At 37.9% G+C, this 18,778-nt stretch overlaps 1 pseudogene; it reads right to left on the bottom strand.

Annotated features, from left to right (window-relative positions):
* Window positions 1-5,147: 5,147 nt before the first annotated feature.
* Window positions 5,148-17,001, bottom strand: LOC131903873 (vomeronasal type-1 receptor 4-like; annotated as a pseudogene).
* Window positions 17,002-18,778: the final 1,777 nt, after the last annotated feature.

Here is an 18,778-nt window from a genome sequence, read left to right as displayed (position 1 = left end):
GGCCTGTAGGATTATGTGGTATATCTGTAACATGCTTTATATTGTAATAAGCAAAAGAACTGTTTCATTTTAACAGAGACATATGCTCAAGCTTTATCAGTTTTAATTTCTGTAGGTATAACCATGATGGCCATAACTTCTAGCAAATGAGTGATTTCAGAATCAGCTTTTTCAGAGCTCAAAGCAGTTGCCCATTGAAATCCTGTATAAGTATGGATGGTATGGTGTACATATTTCAATTTTCCAAATTCTGCAAAGTGAAACACGTCCATCTGCCAGATTTCATTCCTCTGAGTACCCTTTGGGTTACATCCTGCTGGTAATGGCATTTGATTGGAAAAGGAACAAGCAGGACATTTCCTTACAATTCCCTTCTCTTGTTGCCAGGTTATGGAAAAATCCTTTTTTAAACCTTTACTGTTGACATGATGTTTTTTATGAAATTCTTGGGCCTCCAGCACATTTCCTATCAATAATTTATCAATCTCATCATTATCTTGTGCTAGAGGGCTTGGCAGACCCGTATGGTATCTAATGTGAGTTATATATAAAAGATGACTCCTTTTCCTTATTGTATCTTGTAACAATAAATAGTGAAGTTAATTCTGAAGCATCAGGGATAAATTCTGCAGTCTCAATATATAATACCACTCTTTCAGCATGCTGAGAGTCAGTTACTACATTGAGAGGTTCTGAAAAATCCATTAAAACCAACAGAATAGCATATAATTCTGATTTTTTAACTGAATTATAAGGACTTTGAACCACTTTACTTAAATTTTCTGATTTGTAACCTGCCTTTCCTAGTTTGTTTTCATCTGTATAAAATGTACAAATTCTAGATATGGTTTTCTTCCCATACAATTCGAGGCAAAATCCAATCAGCTCTCTTTATAAGATCAATTCTATCACTTTTGAGATATTTGTGGTTAATTTCTCCTAACAAATCACTGCAAGCTTTTTGCCAAGGTTCACTTTCTGTCCGTAATTTTTGAATGTCCTCCTTAGTTAAAGGTATGACATTTTCTGCTGAGTCTGTTCCTGCTAATTGACAAAGTCTCAATTTTCCTTTCAAAATCAAGTCAGAGATTTTTTCCACATAAATTTTTAATTTTTTATTCGGTTTATTTGGAAAACATATCCATTCCAATATCATATCTTCCCTCTGCATTAATATTCCTGTAGAAGAATACTGAGAAGGTAAAATAACCAAAATGCAATCCAGCTTTGGATCGATATGATCCACATGTCCTTTATGTACTTTCTTTTCTACGAAAGGCCAATTCTTTCTCAGCTACAGGTGATAATTCTCTTGGACTATTTAAGTCCTTGTCACCTTCTAAGGTTTTGAACAAATTATTCAGTTCATCATTTTTTACCCCAACAAGAGTTTGTAGATGAGAAATATCTCCAAATAATCTTGAATGTCATTAAGAGTCTATAGTCGATCTCCCTTAATTTGCACCTTTTGGAGTCTGATTTTTTGTAGCTCTATTTAAAATCCTAAATAATTGTTAGAATCTCTTCTTTGTATTTTTTCAGGAGCAATTTGTAATCCCCAGCAAGGCAAAATTTTCTCTACTTCTTCAAACATTCTTCCTAAAGTATCTGCATTTGAGTCAGATAGTAAGATATCATCCACATAATGATAAATTATAGACTTAGGAAACTTTTTATGTATCACTTCCAATTGTTGTTGTACAAACTATTGGCACAGGGTTAGGCTATTCAACATTCCCTGTGGAGGACCCTCCATTGAAATCTCTTAACCAGTTGAGAATTATTGTAAGTAGGTACTGTAAAGGCAAATCTTTCTCTGTCTTTTTCTCGTAAGGGTATTGAAAAGAAACTGTATTTTAAATCAATAACTATGAGAGGCCATCCTTTTGGTAACAGAGTAGGTAAAGGAAATCCAGATTGTAGAGAGCCCATTGGTTGAATTTCTTTGTTAATTGCTCTAAGGTCTGTTACCATTCTCCATTTACCAGATTTCTTTTCAATAACAAATACAGGAGAATTCTAAGGGCTGGTTGATTCTTCAATATGCTGAGCATTTTACTATTCTTCTACCACCTCTTCTAAAGCCTGGAGTTTCTTTGTTGTTAAAGGCCATTGATGAACCCATACAGGCTTGTCTGTTAACCATTTTAAAGGTAGAGCTGTTCGTGTCTTTGGTAGATCATCCTTTATTGTGCCCTGTTTTTGTATAATATGGATGGCTGGTGACCACTCAGAATAATATCTTCTAATATTTCTCTCAGAAACATGTGCTAGTTTATGATTTGTTTCTGAGACTGGATGTATGTTAATCTGAGTATTCCATTGTTGCAACAGGTCTTAACCCCACTGGTTCATAGCTATGTTAGCCACATATAGTTTTAATTTTCCTTTCTGTCCTTCTGGACCTATACATTCGAGCCATCTTGCACTCTCTTTCACTTGAGATAATATTCCAATTCCTAACATCTGAACGTTTACTTCCTAAAGAGGCCAAGTTGCATGCCAATATTCTGGTGCAATTATGGTCACGTCAGCACCTGTGTCTACCAGACCAGACAACAAAACAGCATTTATTGTTATTGTTAATTTTGGTCTTTGTTCATTAATAGAAGTTTGCCAAAAATTTTTCTTTATGGTTTCTCCTGAATTTTCTGTTCTCTCTGTCTCAATTGTTCCATTACCTGAGTAGCCTGCTTTATTTCAATAGGCATTTGGTTATCTAATTGTTCTGAGTAGGGTTTCCTCTATGACTGCAGGAAAGGTCTGGACTGGATTTGTTGTGGGGGCCTGGCTGAGGCCCTTCTTGCAGTTTTCCAAAACCAAGGCAAAGTATTTACTTGCCTGTCCCTTGTTGATCTACATTCGTAGGTCCAGTGTTTACCCTTACCACACCTTCTGCATACTCCAGAAGGAAGGGGCATTCTTTTGCCATTGTTCCTTGAAGAAACATTGTTTCTAGGAATGCCCTGTTTACAGTCCCTTTTCAAATGTCCTTGCTTTCCACATCCAAAACATTTGACATTCCTCAAAACTCTTGATATTACTTCTCCTATCCACATATTATCATGGTCATGAGCCTGAACATTAAACACGTCTCTAATCCAAACTTCCAAGGGTGCAGAACTTACCTTTAATGGCCTGATTATTCTCTTGCATGCTGCATTCATGTTCTCAAAGGCCAAAGATTCGATTATTATATGGCTAGCTTCTGAACTCAGGACCATTCTCTTTACTGCTGAAGTCAATCTTTGTAAGAGATCTGTGAAAGATTCTTTTGGGCCCTGTATAACCTTTGTAAATGCCTCTGTTTTCTTTCCTCGTTCCTCAACTCTGTCCCATGCATTCAAGGCTACCATTTGACATAGAATTAGGGTTTGGATATCATATAAACACTGTGTTTGTATTGTAGCATATTAGCCTTCTCCATCAAACTTATCCTGGAAGATTTGTATACCTTTAGCCCTCCATTGTTTTTCTATGTTTTTAGCTTCCTCTGTGAACCACATTTGCCACTGTAGCTGTGCCCCTGGTTCCAGAACAGCATGTACCAGCTTTTGCCATCCTGTGGTATATGATCAGGAGTTTAACATTTGCTTTACATATGTGGATTGCATACCACAAGATACTATTGCCTCCTTAAACCTTCATAAATCTAACATTTCAATTGGAGTCCAAATATTTTGTACATTCACTTGACCAGGTAGCTGCTGTACAGTTACCAGATAAATTAAGTGTTGTTGTGTTAAAACCGGATTTCTTTCTGTAATTGTAACCTTATAATCCAATACTGAAACAATTTCACTGTTAATATCTTCTGTCTGAATCTGAATTTCTCTATAATTCATTTTAACAGGTTTTTCTAAGGCTTTTATCCTGGCACTTAAATTGACTATCTTTTTAAATAGTAAAATAAGGATAAGAAAAGTAATAATGTGTATATTTCCATCAACATTAATCTTCTCATATAGTTGCTCCATTTTCAGACTGCCTAAAATTTTATTAAACACAGACCAATTTTCTTCTAATGTACACATAAAACCCATTTTTTAATGTGGAAAAAATTTTCTTTTTTAAATGTTTTTTTTTCTTTTAAAATATCTGATATCTTAATTTACTTACCAAGTCTGCATAGAACAGTAGAAATCCGAGGGAATTTTAGAACCGCTACCTAGCATCTGGGATGTGAATCCAAAGAGACTGGGAGAGAGAGAGAGAGAGAGAGAGAGAGAGAGAGAGAGAGAGAGAGAGAAATTAGTCACAAGTTCTGGCTAAAAGCATAAATCCAGCCACATGTTCCCACTTGAGCTGAGTCAAGCCTGGGCTCCAGCTTCCTTAAGCTCGACCACATGAGTTGGCATTTCACCAAAAACAGCTCTATTTGCAGTTGCAGTTGAGTGCAGCTGACCAGTAGCTCTGGCAGGCTTGAGTTGTTCATAGCACCAGCTGTGGGTAACCACTTGTAGCTACGGTCGGTGGGCCTGGGGCCTAGGCAAAGCTAGGCCCGAGCTAGGGAGCTGGGCCTTCTGAGTCCACCAGGGGAAACTGGGCCCACCCACAAGCCAAGCCAAGTGGTTTTTAATGAATTCTTGCCACGTGGGTGCCAAATATACATGTAACAGTCTTTTTAAATAAGAAACACAGAGCCAAATGCAGAATTAAAAGCCCAAGAGGTCAGAGAAATAGTTAAGATCTAAAAACCCTTTGTTACCCTTCTCTTCTCCTGCTTCTGTCCTTCCCCTCAGCAAGAGAGCTACTTCCTGTGTATCTGTCTTTTTATTGACTTTCTGTTCTGTCTTCTCATTGGTTGTAAACCCAACCACATGAATGCAGACCTGCTGGGTAAAGCCATTAGGAAACCTAAAAAAGGGCTTCCACACCATGTATCACCAACAACTTGACAAAAATGTTGCATGAAAATAGAGTAAACACAGTCTGAGAGATAATTTTTGTGCACTTGCCTAAACACAGGTTCATTAAAGCACATACACACATTACAACATAAAGGTTTATACATGTACACCAAAGTTCTTATATGATGACTGCCCACAATGTACATAACATTCTGAGGTATGAAGGATTAATTAAGAAACATGCAGAGACTTTCAGTTCATGTTTTTAATCATATCAGGGTCTTATGAGTTTCTTATCTAGGGAACACAGTGGCTGGATGCTACAGAATAGTGGGTCATGCGCAGAAAGGGACTCACAGCTGGGAAACACCCAGACATGACTATGGATGTATTTACTAGGAACCAGCTAGGATTATTCAAGAAGACTAGGAGCAATTGAAAGAGGCAGGTGTTTATATAAAAGAAAATAAAAATATTAACCTGAAGAAGGATAGTTTTGATAGCCCTAGACTCAGTATAATATCTAGGGAAAGTTTTGGTCCCAGGAATGTGTTGCAACCTCTACTTGTACCTGTACAAGGTGAGAGCAGTTGATATGCTGGCCCAGACCATTAGGCCCGCACATAGAGCATCAGGTAGAGACAGGAATACAGCATGCAACATTTGATCAGATTTTGTCAAGACAAACAGAGCCATAGCCAAAGTCTTGTATACTTGTATACTTGTATACTTGTCAGGCTCCCAATTTTCCAGTCATGTAGAGGAGATTGTAAGTACTCATGAGGATGTTCAGAATGGAACAAAAGCATAGGAATAAGCCAATGTGTTTAAATGATTTGTCTTTAGACTCTGCTCACAGAGACTGTGAGGCTCTTGTTTATACAGGAATATCAGGGACATGCTCTGCCTTCTGTGAGCTATCAAGAAATGCTTAGTTTCAGCAAGTCAATTACTTTCATGTAGCTATTTATGTCTCACTGTGTTCCTTGTCTCTGTGTTTTGCTGTATGTCCTAATATTTAGTCATTTCCTATTCACTCTCCAGTGAAGATCACTATCACTTTAGTCAAAAAAGATAAGTAAATGATAAAAATGTCAGGGAATGAATTCTATTTACCTGTTATAAATTCTTTTAAATGTGTGTGTCTTTGCATTGGTTCTGTGTTTCTTATTTAATAAGACGGTTGGTTACATCTACATTTGGCACCCAACGTGACAAGAATCCATTAAAAACCACTTGGTTTGGCTTGTCGGCAGGTCCAGTCTGGCCTGGGAGGCTCGACTCCCTAGTTTGGGCCCAGGTATGACTGACCCACAGCTGGAGCTACTTGTTTAAAGCTGCTGCTACAAACAACTCAGGCCTGCCCTGCCGAACAGGGCCACTGCCTGTAAAGCCAAGGTTTGACTTGGCTCAAGCGTGAAAAAACGTGGCTGGATTTAAGCAAGTCAGAACTTGTGGCCACGCATTCTTGCTCTCTCTCTCTCTCTCTCTCTCTCTCTCTCTCTCTCTCTCTCTGGATTCACACCTCGGACACCAGGTGGCTGTTTTGAAATTCCCTCAGATTTCTACTGTTCTACACAGACTTGGTAAGTCAATTAACATATCTATTTAAAAGAGAATATTTTTCTACATTAAAAAATGGGCTTTATGTGTACATTGGAAAAAAATTGGGGTTTGTTTGAAATTTTAGGCACTCTGACAATGGAACAACTATATGAGAAGATTAATATTGATTGAATTATTCAGTTTATTACTTTTCTTATGCTCATTTAACTATTTAAAAAGATAGTCAATTTAAGTGCCAGGATAACAGTCTTAGAAAAACCTGTTAAACCTGTAAAAATGGGGCCGGGCGGTGGTGGCGCACGCCTTTAATCCCAGCACTCAGGAGGCAGAGCCAGGTGGATCTCTGTGAGTTCGAGGCCAGCCTGGTCTCCAAAGCGAGTTCCAGGAAAGGCGCAAAGCTACACAGAGAAACCCTGTCTCGAAAAACCAAAAAAAAAAAAAAAAAAAAAAAAAACCTGTAAAAATGAATTATAGAGAAATTCAAATTCAGACAGAAGAAATTAACAGTGAAGTTGTTTCAAAATTGGATCATAAGGTTACAGAAGGAAAGCCTGTTTTCACACAATCACCCTTAACTTAACCAGTAGCCATACAGCAGCCACCTGGTGAAGAGAATGGACAAAATACTTGGATTCCAATTGAAATGTTAGACTTACGAAGATTTAAAGAGGCAATAGCATCTTATGGCATGCATTCCCCATAAGTAAAGCAAATGTTAAACACTCGGTCAACTGGTAATAGGATTCTACCACAGGAATGGCAGGAGCTGGCACAGGATGTTCTTGAACCCGGAAAAAATCTCCAGTGGAAAATGTGGTTCAAGGAGGAGACTAAAAATATAGAAAAACAATGGAGGGATATAGGAATAAAAGTCTGCCAGGACTAGCTTAGTGGAGAAGGCCAATACACTTCAGTAGAAACACAATGTTTATATGATGTCCAAACCCTAATTCTATGTCAAAATGCAGGCTTGAATGCATGGGACAGAGTTGAAGAACCAGGAAAGAAAACGGAGTCATTAACAAAGGTTATACAGGGCCCAAAAGAATCTTTCACAGATTTCTTACAAAGATTGACTTCAGCAGTACAGAGAATGGTCCCAAATTCAGAGGCTAGTCAGATAATAATAGTATCTTTGGCCTTTGAGAATGCAAATACAGCATGCAAAAGAATAATAAAACCATTAAAGGCAAGATCTGCACCCTTGGAAAATTGGATTAGAGACACGGTTAATGTTGAGGCTCATGACCGTGATGATGTGTGGGTAGGAGAAGCAATTTCAAAAAGTTTAAGAAATGTTAGATGTTTTGGATGTGGAAAGCAAGGACATTTGAAAAGGGACTGTAAACAGGTCATTCCTAGAAATAATGTTTCTTCAAGGAACAATGGCAACAGAATGCCCCTTCCTTCTGGAGTATGCAGAAGTGTAGTAAGGGAAAACACTGGACCAACAAATGTAGATCATCAAGGGACAGACAGAGTAATCCTTTGCCTCGGGCTTAGGGAAACTCCCAGAGAGGCCTCAGGCAGGCCCCACAATAAATCCAGTTCAAACTTTTCCTGCAGTTGTAGAGGAAACCCCTACACAAAGCAACTAAATAACCAAATGCCTATTGGAATAAATCATGTCGGTCAAGATGATGAAAGAGAGAGAATAGGAAATTCAGGAAAAAAAATAAAGAAAATTTTTTGGCAAACTTCTATTAATGAACAAAGACAAAAATTAACAATAAAAATAAATGGTGTTTTGTTGTCTGGTCTGGTAAACACAGGTGCAGACATTACCATAATTGCACCAGAATTTTGGCATCCAACTTGGCCTCTTCAGGAGGTAAAGTTTCAAATGTTAAGAATTGGGACATTATCTCGAGTGAAACTGAGTGCAAGATGTCTCGAACATATAGGTCCAGAAGGACAGAAAACAAAATTAAAACCATATGTGGCTAACATAGCTATAAACCTGTGGGGTCAAGACTTGTTGCAACAACGGAATACTCAGATTAACATACCTCCAGTCTCAGAAACAAATCATAAACTAGTACATGTTTCTGAGAGAAGTATTAGAAGATATTATTCTAATGAGTGGTCACCAGCCATCCATGTCATACAAGAACAGGGCACAACAACTGATAATCTTCTAAAAACATCAACAGCTCTACCTTTAAAATGGTCAACAGAAGCCGGGCGGTGGTGGCGCACGCCTTTAATCCCAGCACTCGGGAGGCAGAGCCAGGCGGATCTCTGTGAGTTCGAGGCCAGCCTGGGCTACCAAGTGAGTCCCAGGAAAGGCGCAAAGCTACACAGAGAAACCAAAAAAAAAAAAAAAAAAGGTCAACAGACAAGCCTGTATGCATTCAGCAATGGCCTTTTACAACAAAGAAACTCTAGGCTTTAGATGAGCTGGTCGAAGAACAGTTAAATGCTCATCATATTGAAGAATCAACCAGCCCTTGGAATTCTTCTGTATTTGTTATTAAAAAGAAGTCTGGTAAATGGAGAATGGTAACAGACAGAGCAATTAACAAAGTAATTCAGCCAATGGGCTCTCTACAATCTGTAATTCCTTTGCCTACTCTGTGACCAAAAGGATGGCCTCTCATAGTTATTGATTTAAAAGTCTGTTTCTTTTCAATACCCTTACAAGAAAAAGACAGAAAAAGATTTGTTTTCACAGTGCCTACTTATAATAAATCTCAACTGGTTAAAAGATTTCAATGGGCTGGGCTGTGGTGGTGCACACCTTTAATCCCAGCACTCAGGAGGCAGAGCCTGGTGGATCTCTGTGAGTTCAAGGCCAGCCTAGACTACCAAGTGAGTTCCAGGAAAGGCACAAAACTACACAGAGAAACTCTGTCTCAAAAAACCAAAAAAAAAAAAATTTCAATGGAGGGTGCTCCCACAGGGAATGTTGAATAGCCCAACTCTGTGCCAATATTTTGTACAACAGCCATTGGAAGTGATACGTAAAAAATTTCCTAAATCTATAATTTATCATTATATGGATGATAGTTTATTATCTGACTCAAATGCAGATACTTTAGAAAGAATGTTTGAAGAAGTAAAGAAAATTTTGCCTTGCTGGGGATTACAAATTGCTCCTGAAAAGATACAAAGAGGATATTCTAGTAATTATCTAGGATATAAAATAGAACTACAAAAAATTAGACCCCAAAAGGTGCAAATTAGGAGAGATCGACTACAGACTCTTAATAACATTCAAGATTATTTGGAGACATTTCTCATCTAAGAACTATTGTTGGGGTAAAAAATGATGAACTGAATAATTTGTTCAAAACCTTAGAAGGTGACAAGGACTTAAATAGTCCAAGACAATTATCACCTGAAGCTGAGAAAGAATTGGCCTTGGTAGAAAAAAAAGGACATGAAGGGCATGTAGATTGTATTGATCCAAAGCTGGATAGCATTTTGGTTATTTTACCTTCTAGGTATTCTCCAACAGGAATATTAATGCAGAGGAAAGAATAGATATGTTTACCAAAGAAACCAAATAAAAATTAAAGACTTATGTGGAAAAAATCTCTGACTTGAATGGAAAAGAAAATTGAGACTTTGTCAATTAGCAGGAATAGTCTCAGCAGAAATTGTCATTTCTTTAAATAAGGAGTACATTGGAAAATTATAGATAGAAAGTGAACCTTGCCAAAAAGCTTGCAGTAATTTTTTGGGAGAAATTAACAGCAAATTTGCCCAAAGTGATAGAATTGATCTTATTAAGAGAGATGATTGGATCTTACCTCGAATTATGTGGAAAAAACCCATATCTGGAGTTTGTACAATTTATACAGATGCCAACGAACAAGGATAGGCAGGTTACAAATCCGAAAATTTAAGTAAGGTGGTTCAAAGTCCTTATAATTCAGTACAAAAATGCTATTCTGTTGGTATTAATGGATTTTTCAGAACCTCTCAACGTAGTAACTGACTCTCAGTATGCTGAAAGCATGGTAATATGTATTGAGACTGCAGAATTTATCCCTGATGCTTCAGAATTAACTTCACTATTTATTCAATTGCAAGATACAATCAAGAAAAGGAGTCATTCTTTATATATATATCTCACATCCGATCCCATACTGGTCTGCCAGGCCCTCTAGCAAAAGACAATGATGAGATTGATAAATTATTGATAGGAAATGTGCTGGAGGCTTCAGAATTTCATAAAAAACATCATGTCAATAGTAAAGGTTTAAAAAAGGATTTTTCATAACCTGGCAACAAGCCAAAGACATAATAAAGAAATGTCCTACTTGTTCCTTCTACAATCTAACACCATTACCAGCAGGATGTAACCCAAAGGGTACTCAGAGGAATGAAATTCGGCAGATGGACATGTTTCACTTTGCAGAATTTGGAAAATTGAAATATGTACACCACCATACCATTGATACTTATTCAGGATTTCAATGGGCAACTGCTTTGAGTTCTGAAAAAGCTGATTCTGTAATCACTCATTTGATAGAAGTTATGGCCATCATGGGTATACCTGCACAAATTAAAAATGACAATGTTCCATCATATGTCTGTTAAAATGAAACAGTTTTTTGCTTATTACAGTATAAAACATATTACAGGTATACTACATAATCCTACAGGTCAAGCAGTAATAGAAAGATCAAATAGAACTCTAAATGATATTCTAAATAAATGGAAAGGGGTAACAAAAAACCCCAGAAAGAGACTACATAATGCTCTATTAACTTTGAATTTTCTCAGTGCCAATGAGAAAGGAACAACAGCTGCAGAGAGACATTAGATAATAGAAAAAAACTACAGAATTAAATCAGATTGCATACTTCAAGGATGTGCTGACCTCAGAATGGAAACCAAGATATGTGTTACATTGGGGATGAGGTTTTGTTTTGTTTCTATAGGAGAAGATAAGCTGTGGGTACCATCAAAATTGATAATGGTTCGATTTGAACAAGAGAGACCTCTTAATTAGAGGAGGTGATAGTTCACCAACTAGAATGAACATCCAATTTAAACTAACTTATACCAGTAACACATGTCTTTTCATTTAATCAGATAATAACTTGCCAAAAAGGAACATCCCTATGGTGATATTTTATTTGTATTAAAATGTTATTTGTATGTTAATAAATAAAGTTGCCTGGTGGTCAGAGCTATTAGCAAGCCATAGGAAAGCAGGGCAGTGGTGGCATACTCTTGAAATCCCAGCACTTGGTAGGCAGAGCTGGGTAAGTCTCTGTGTGTTCAGGGATACAGCCATTATTGGATACACATGCCTTTAATCTCAATACCAATCATGGAAAACCTGAAGGCCTATACAGACAGGCTGTGAGGAGGCGGTCATATGGTTGGGTATACAACCAATGAGAAGGCAGGACAGGAACTATGTATAAAGACTTTAACACAGGGGTAGCTCTGGTTTGAGATGTAGGACTACTGCAGGAGGAATGGTAAGGTTTTAGCTCTTAGCTCTGACCTCTTGGCTTTCTTCTTTGCATTGGTTCTGTGTTTCTTATTTAATAAGAAGGGTGGTTACATCTACACATCCCCAACAAAAACCTTGGGGTAAGGTTTTTGTTTCTGTCTTTTAGGAGAATGAAGGTTAAGGAATTTAAAGAACACTGGACAAATGAGACAACTGAAAAAAAAGGGACAAATCATTTATCCCAGGAAACAGAGTGAAATGGCATATGATTATATCATCTAAAAAATTTTATGTCTTCCTAAATGTTTGTTTCTGCTTTTCTCTAAAGATTTAACACTATTGGTCTTCTAATAGTCCCAGTTAATTAAAATTTAAAGCTGACTTTGGAGTTGGAGAATGGCTCTCTCCTTCATTAAACTCAAGCATGTTGTTAAAAGGAAAATGCAAAGTCCCTGTATCATGCCAGAAGAAAAGAGCCATCTTCTGCTATGGGACAGGAGAAAAGCCAAATTAATTAAGGGACTATTCTATTACTAATCTCAACTCTTTGATTCTATTCTGATTCTTTAAACTTTTCTTAAAGTATTAATTTTATATCAAAATTTACAAGATCAATATATATATATATATACATATATACATTTTAAACTTTGTTAAGATATGAATGATCATATAGAGTACTAATTCTAAAAAGAAAAAAGGCTTCAATCAGTTGCATATATATGTCTTTGCGTTTGAGTCTCTTATCAGTTTTCTGCAGGAATTCATGGCCAGGTATAACATCAATTGAAGTCTCCAGAAAGAAGATGGGGTGCTGTGGGATGGTCTGTATGTCAAGTGTGTTGCTGATTGGTCAGTAAATAAATCACTGATTGGCCATTGGCTAGGCAGGAAGTATAGGCGGGACAAGGAAAAGAATTCTGGGGAGTGGAAGGCGGAGAGAGAGACACTGCCAGCCGCCATCAGGACAAGGAAGATGTAAAGTACCGGTAAGCCACAAGCCACGTGGCAAAGTAAAGATTAATAGAAATGGGCTAAATATAAGAGTAAGAGCTAGACAATGACAGGCCTGAGCTAATGGCCAAGCAGTTTAAATAATGTAAGAGTCTGTATGTTTATTTTATAAGTGGGCTCTGGGACTGGCGGGACTTGGTGGCGGGAGCTGGAGAGAAATTCTCCAGCAACAATGGGGCCCCACAATAACAATTCCATATGGAGAATAATAACATCACTAAGCTGACAAACATCATCTACAGATCAGCTTTGATCTACAAAGCGCTCAGAGTAATTTTGAGAGGGCTAGCTGAAATGATCCAGTTTCAAAGACTACTTGAATAAGGATTTGAGATAAACCCTGATTTTTGGCATCATACACAGACTGGATAATGAAGGATATGGTTACCTTTCCTAGAATTTGACAATTAACCTAAAATTTTTCTTTTCAGAATAAAGATACCTTGGCCCATACCCATCAGGAAGCAATTTCAAGAATATGACACCCACATTCCCAAAGAGGTGGTGTGGGGCAGGTGAATTTCTGGTCTTTTAATGGGTTTTGGGTCTGGAATAATTTTCACTGATTAAGGGAATTGGTTACAAGTTGTTGTCAAGGGTTACCAAAAGGGCTAACCAAAGGAGATTAGTTTTAAGGTTCTTGTTTAAAAAAAAAAGAAAGAAGGAAAAGAAAAATGTAAGTACTTTACATAGATTGGATTGTTTTATATTGTATACAAATTATATATATATATATATATATATATATATATATATATTGTAATTGATATTGTTAGAAAATGCTATATATAATTTCTAGTTGTACTTATACCATTCATTTAACAATGTAAGGCAATTTTCTGATTTTTGAATGTTGTTATTACCAACTATTAGGATATAAAGAAATGAAAGTTAGTAGATAGGCATTATAATAGAACTTGTAGTCATATCAGGTATGTTTTCAAGATTGAGCAGATATATTTTAGATAGACAGGTCATCTTCAAACCCTTCAGAGATCTACAGAATATGGCATTTAAAATGTTTTAATAACTTATAAAATTTTTCTTTTTTGTTATGACTATGAGACATGTCAGCTCCTGGCAATACCAATCTACTTCAGAGAAAATATGGGCATTGAAAAAACTGCAATTGGAGTTAACTTTCATTGTGGCAAAAGTTAGCCACTGGACAACAAAGTATCCTCGAATCAACTGCTGACAAACAGGACAGACAGGACATAAAACAAAGGACTACTGATTCTTGTGAAAACAAGTGTTGTTATGGCTTTATCAAAAGGCATCTTCTGAGGCCAGGACAATATGGCACCATCCCTGAAGTGGCCTTCGCAATCCGGAAAAAGTACAGTGCCCTTTTCTTCGAAGGTAGTTGAACAGGCTGTTGAACAGGCAGTGGGCCAATGGCTTCTGATGTGCAATGGAACAGCAGCTGAAACAGTTATTCTTGAAGAGTAATTAAGCTCACGCCTCTCAATAGTAGAATGGTATTTAGTAGAGGGATGTGGAGAAGAATGGGATGCTGAGATGAAGCCACATGCACACATAGCCAAGACGAATGGACAGCTGAATTAAAAAAAAATCAACAATTTCCAGAATTTAAAATCCTGAATCATGACATGACACTAGTGGAATTCAGGTGTTTCTGGTATATAGATTGCTCTCACCCAATGTGAGGTTGAACTGTTGACCTTATGTACATCCTACTTCACAAATGAGTCTGTCAGATAGGCTAAGCCTATAGGCTGAAGATGATGCCCCAACACTGCGGAGAAACCTAAGATGACTGTCCAAGCAGCTGTCTGTTTCTATCAACTCACAATTTTTTGGATGTTGCTTGCATGTACTTCCTGTTTTTATTTTGTTAGCTAATATTATTTCCTTCTTGGGTCTCTGAGGGAGTTGAAGATTACTTAGTTATAGTTGAAGATTAATTAGGATAGAAAGTGAATTGGATACAATAGGATAGATAATGGAATTATTTTCTCTGAATTTGTCAAATACAAATGAACTAGACATTGTTTAGGTATTTATTACTTGTATATATTGTATATAGTTATTGTACTTTTGTGTATAGTTTTTCTTATGTTAGTTATAAGCTTTTTCCTTTTTTCTTTTTATTAAAATAGAAAAGGGGAAATATGGTGATATTTTATTTGTATTAAAATACTATTTGTATGTTAATAAATAAAGTTGCCTGGGGGTCAGTTCTATTAGCAAGCCATAGGAAAGCCCAGTGGTGGTGGCGTACACTTGTACTCCCAGCACTTGGTAGGCAGAGCTAGGTAAGTCTCTGTGTGTTCAATTCCAACCACAGAATACCTGGAGGTCTATACAGACAGGCAGTGACTAGGCAGTTATGTGGTTGGGTTTACAACCAATGAGAAGGCAGAAGAGAAAGTCTATATAAAGACTTTAACACAGGAAGTAGCTCTCATTCAGAGTGGTAGGACCACCGCAGGAGGAAGGGTAAGGTTTTAGCTCTTATCTCTGACCTCTTGGCTTTCTTCTTTGCATTGGTTCTGTGTTTCTTATTTAATAAGACGGTTGGTTACATCTACCCCTGTCCTACAATTTCCCTAGATTGATTTTTTTGTCTATAGCCAAGAGTTTCAGGATGTCTCTCCCTCAACTAATTCTGGTCTTTATTGATTTTGAAGAAATCCACAGCCTTGATTTACTATGGAAACAAAAGAATAAACTCTCCCTCAATGCAATATATCTTCTGAATTCCATTTTAAATTAAGACATCCCTAAAACATCTAAGCTGTTTTAATTCAACAGTTCCTTTTAGAATCCTGTGTCTCTCAGCAGCTGCCAATTGTTCATCAACATGCAAAAATTTCAGACTTAGTAAAACACAATAAAAGGCACAGATGCCATGTTTATTTCCATGGTTTACATGCCCTGTTCTCCTTATGTTACTTTACCCTTTCTTTAAAGATTTTACTTAATTATTTTTAAACTACTTGCTTTTTCCTATGACTATGGCCATTAGTCTTTGGAACTTATGCACATCTGTTTAATTTTTTTTTTAATCTGGGACTATTTTTCTGTTCACCTGTGGTACTCTGACTGTGTGAGCCTAACCTTAAACAGCTAAGCAGCAGCTAGGCCCTCCATCATGAGGCTCAGGCAGTTGACACTACTCATGCCCTGGTTTTCTGAGAGGTGAGTCCTAAACCTGTCAATCTGGCTGAGAGCTGCATTTAACTAAGAGTTGCATTTTACTGACTTGTCTCTAGGAAGCTAGTGCCTACACTATGGCAGTTATTTTTACTTAGATTGCTGTGTCTATTTAGCATGCTGGGTGCTCAACTGCTCTGCTACACAGCAGTGCCTCTTAAGGGATCACTATCTGTTTCTGTCTCTCTTTTTCACACCCTATGTGAGAAATCATGCCCCACATTGGATGCCACTTGTAGTTGAAATTTTCTTTCTTTTTTAAAATAATTTTTTAATTAGGAGATTTTCTTTTTATTTTACATACCAACTACAGATTCCCCTGTCCTCCCTCCTCCTGCCCCCCACATTCCCCCCACAACCCACCACCCATTTCCACCACCTCGAAGGCAAGGTCTCCCATGGGGAGTCAGCAAACCCTGGTACATTTAGTTGAGGCAGGTCCAAGCCATTCCTCCCTGAAACAAGGCTGTGCAAAGTGTCTGAGCATAGCCACTAGGTTCCAAAAAGCAAGCTCTTTCACTAGAGACAGGTTCAATCACACTGCCTGGGGGGCCCCTATACTGTTCAAGCTAAACACTGTCTTGCTTATCCAAAGGGCGTAGTACAAGACCATAGGGGCTCCTCAGCTATTGGTCCACAACTCATATGTTTTCACTAGTTTGGCTAGTTGTTTCTGTAGTTCTTCCTGTCATGGTCTCAATATCCCTTGCTCATAGAATCCCTCCTCTCTCTCATCGATTGGACTCCTGAGCTTTGCCTGGGACCCAGCTGTGGCTCTCTGCATCTGCTTCCATCAGCCCCTGGATGAGGGTTCTATGATGACAGTTAGGGTATTCAGCCATCCGATCACCAGAGTAGGCAAGCTCAGGCACCCTCTTGACTATTGCCAGTAGTCTATAGTGGAGTCATACTTGTAGATTCCTGGGAACCTCGCTTGCACTCTGTTTCTATTCCCATGTTGTCTTCATTTATCATGGTAACTCTTACCTTGCTCTCCCACACTGTTCTCATTTCAGCTCAAACCTCCTGCTCCCCTAATATCTCATCTGCCATCCTTTGCCTTCCACTATCCCCACTCACCCCCAGTTTGCTCATTTAGATCTCCATTTCTCCAACACTGGGCAATCTATACATCCTTCCTAGTGTCCTCCTTAGTAGTTAGCCTCCCTGGAGCTATGGGTTGCAGTATGGTTATCCTTTGCTGTATATCTAGTATCCACTTAAGAGTGAGTACGTACCATGTTTGTCTTTCTGAGTCTGGGTTACCTCACTCAGGATGATATTTTCTAGTTCCTTTCATTAGCCTGCAAACCTCATGATGTCATTGTTTTTCTTTGCAGAGCAGTAATCCATTGTGTATATGTACCACAATTTCTTTATCCATTCTTCAGTTGAGGGGGATCTAGGTTGTTTCCAGGTTCTGGCTATTGCAAACAATGCTGCCATGAACATAGTTGAGCATGTGTCCTTGTGGTATGATTGAGCATTCCTTGGGTATATGCTCAAGAGTGATATAGATGGGTCTTAAGGGAGGTTGATTCCCAATTTTCTGAAAAAAAAAAACAAAAACACCATACTAATTTCCAAAGTGGCTGAACAAGTTTGCATCCCACCAACAGTGGAGGAGTGTTCCCCTAGATCCACACCCTCTCTCCCATAAGCTGTCTTCAGTGCTTTTGATCTTAGCCATTCTAACAGGTGTAAGATGGTAACTCAGAGTCATTTTGATTTGCATTTCCCTAATGACTTAGGATATTGAGCAATTCCTGAAATGTCTTTCAGCCACTTGAGCTTCTTCTGTTGAGAATTCGCTCTTTAGCTCTACAGGCCTTTTTCTAAAAATTGGACATTTAGGTATTTTGATGTCTAGTTTCTTCAGTTCTTTATATCTTCTGGATATCAGCCCACTGCCAGATATGAAGTTGGTGAAGATCTTTTCCCATTCTGTAGGCTGTTGTTTTGTTTTTTTTTGACTGTGTCCTTTGCCCTACAAAAGCTTCTCAGTTTCAAGAGGTCCCATTTATTAATTGTTGCTCTCAGTGTCTGTACTACTGGTGTTATATATAGGAAGTGATCTCCAGTGCCAATGCATTAAAGACTAGTTCTTACTTTCTCTTCTATCAGGTTCAGAGTAACTGGATTTATATTGAGGTCTTTGGTCCACTTGGACTTAAGTTTTGTGCATGGTGACAGCTATGGATTGATTTTCAGTCTTCTACATGTTGACATCCAGTTATGCCAGAACCATTTGTTGAAGATGCTTTCTTTTTTCCATTGTACAGTTTTGGCTTCTTTTTCAAAAATTATATGTTCATAGGTGTGTGGATTAATGTCAGGGTCTTCACCTCGATTCCATTGATCCACATGCCAGGACCAAGCTGTTTTTGTTACTGAAGCTCTATAGTAGAGCTTGAAGTCATGGATTGTGATGCCTCCTGAGGTTTCTTTATTGTACAAAATTCTGTTAGCTATCCTGGGTACTTTGTTTTTCCATATAAAGTTGAATTTTTCTTTCGGCTGCCAATCAGCTCCCAAATAAAGACACAGAGACTTATTATTCATTATGAATGCTTGGCCTTAGTTTTGCCTTATACCACCAGCACTTATAACTGAATTTAACCAGTTTATATTCATCTCCATTTGGCTTCAGTGCTTTTAACTTTTCTCTCATTGTGTATGCCTTACTTTTCTGCTTCCTCCATGCCTGTCTGTCTGGCCCCTGGTGTCTTCCTGGCATCTCTCTTCTTTCACC

Source organism: Peromyscus eremicus, chromosome 1 (assembly GCF_949786415.1).
Source record: "Peromyscus eremicus chromosome 1, PerEre_H2_v1, whole genome shotgun sequence".
NCBI lineage: Eukaryota > Metazoa > Chordata > Mammalia > Rodentia > Cricetidae > Peromyscus > Peromyscus eremicus.
The sequence above is the reverse complement of the archived record's forward strand: the minus strand, read 5'-3'. Positions and strand labels throughout refer to the sequence as shown.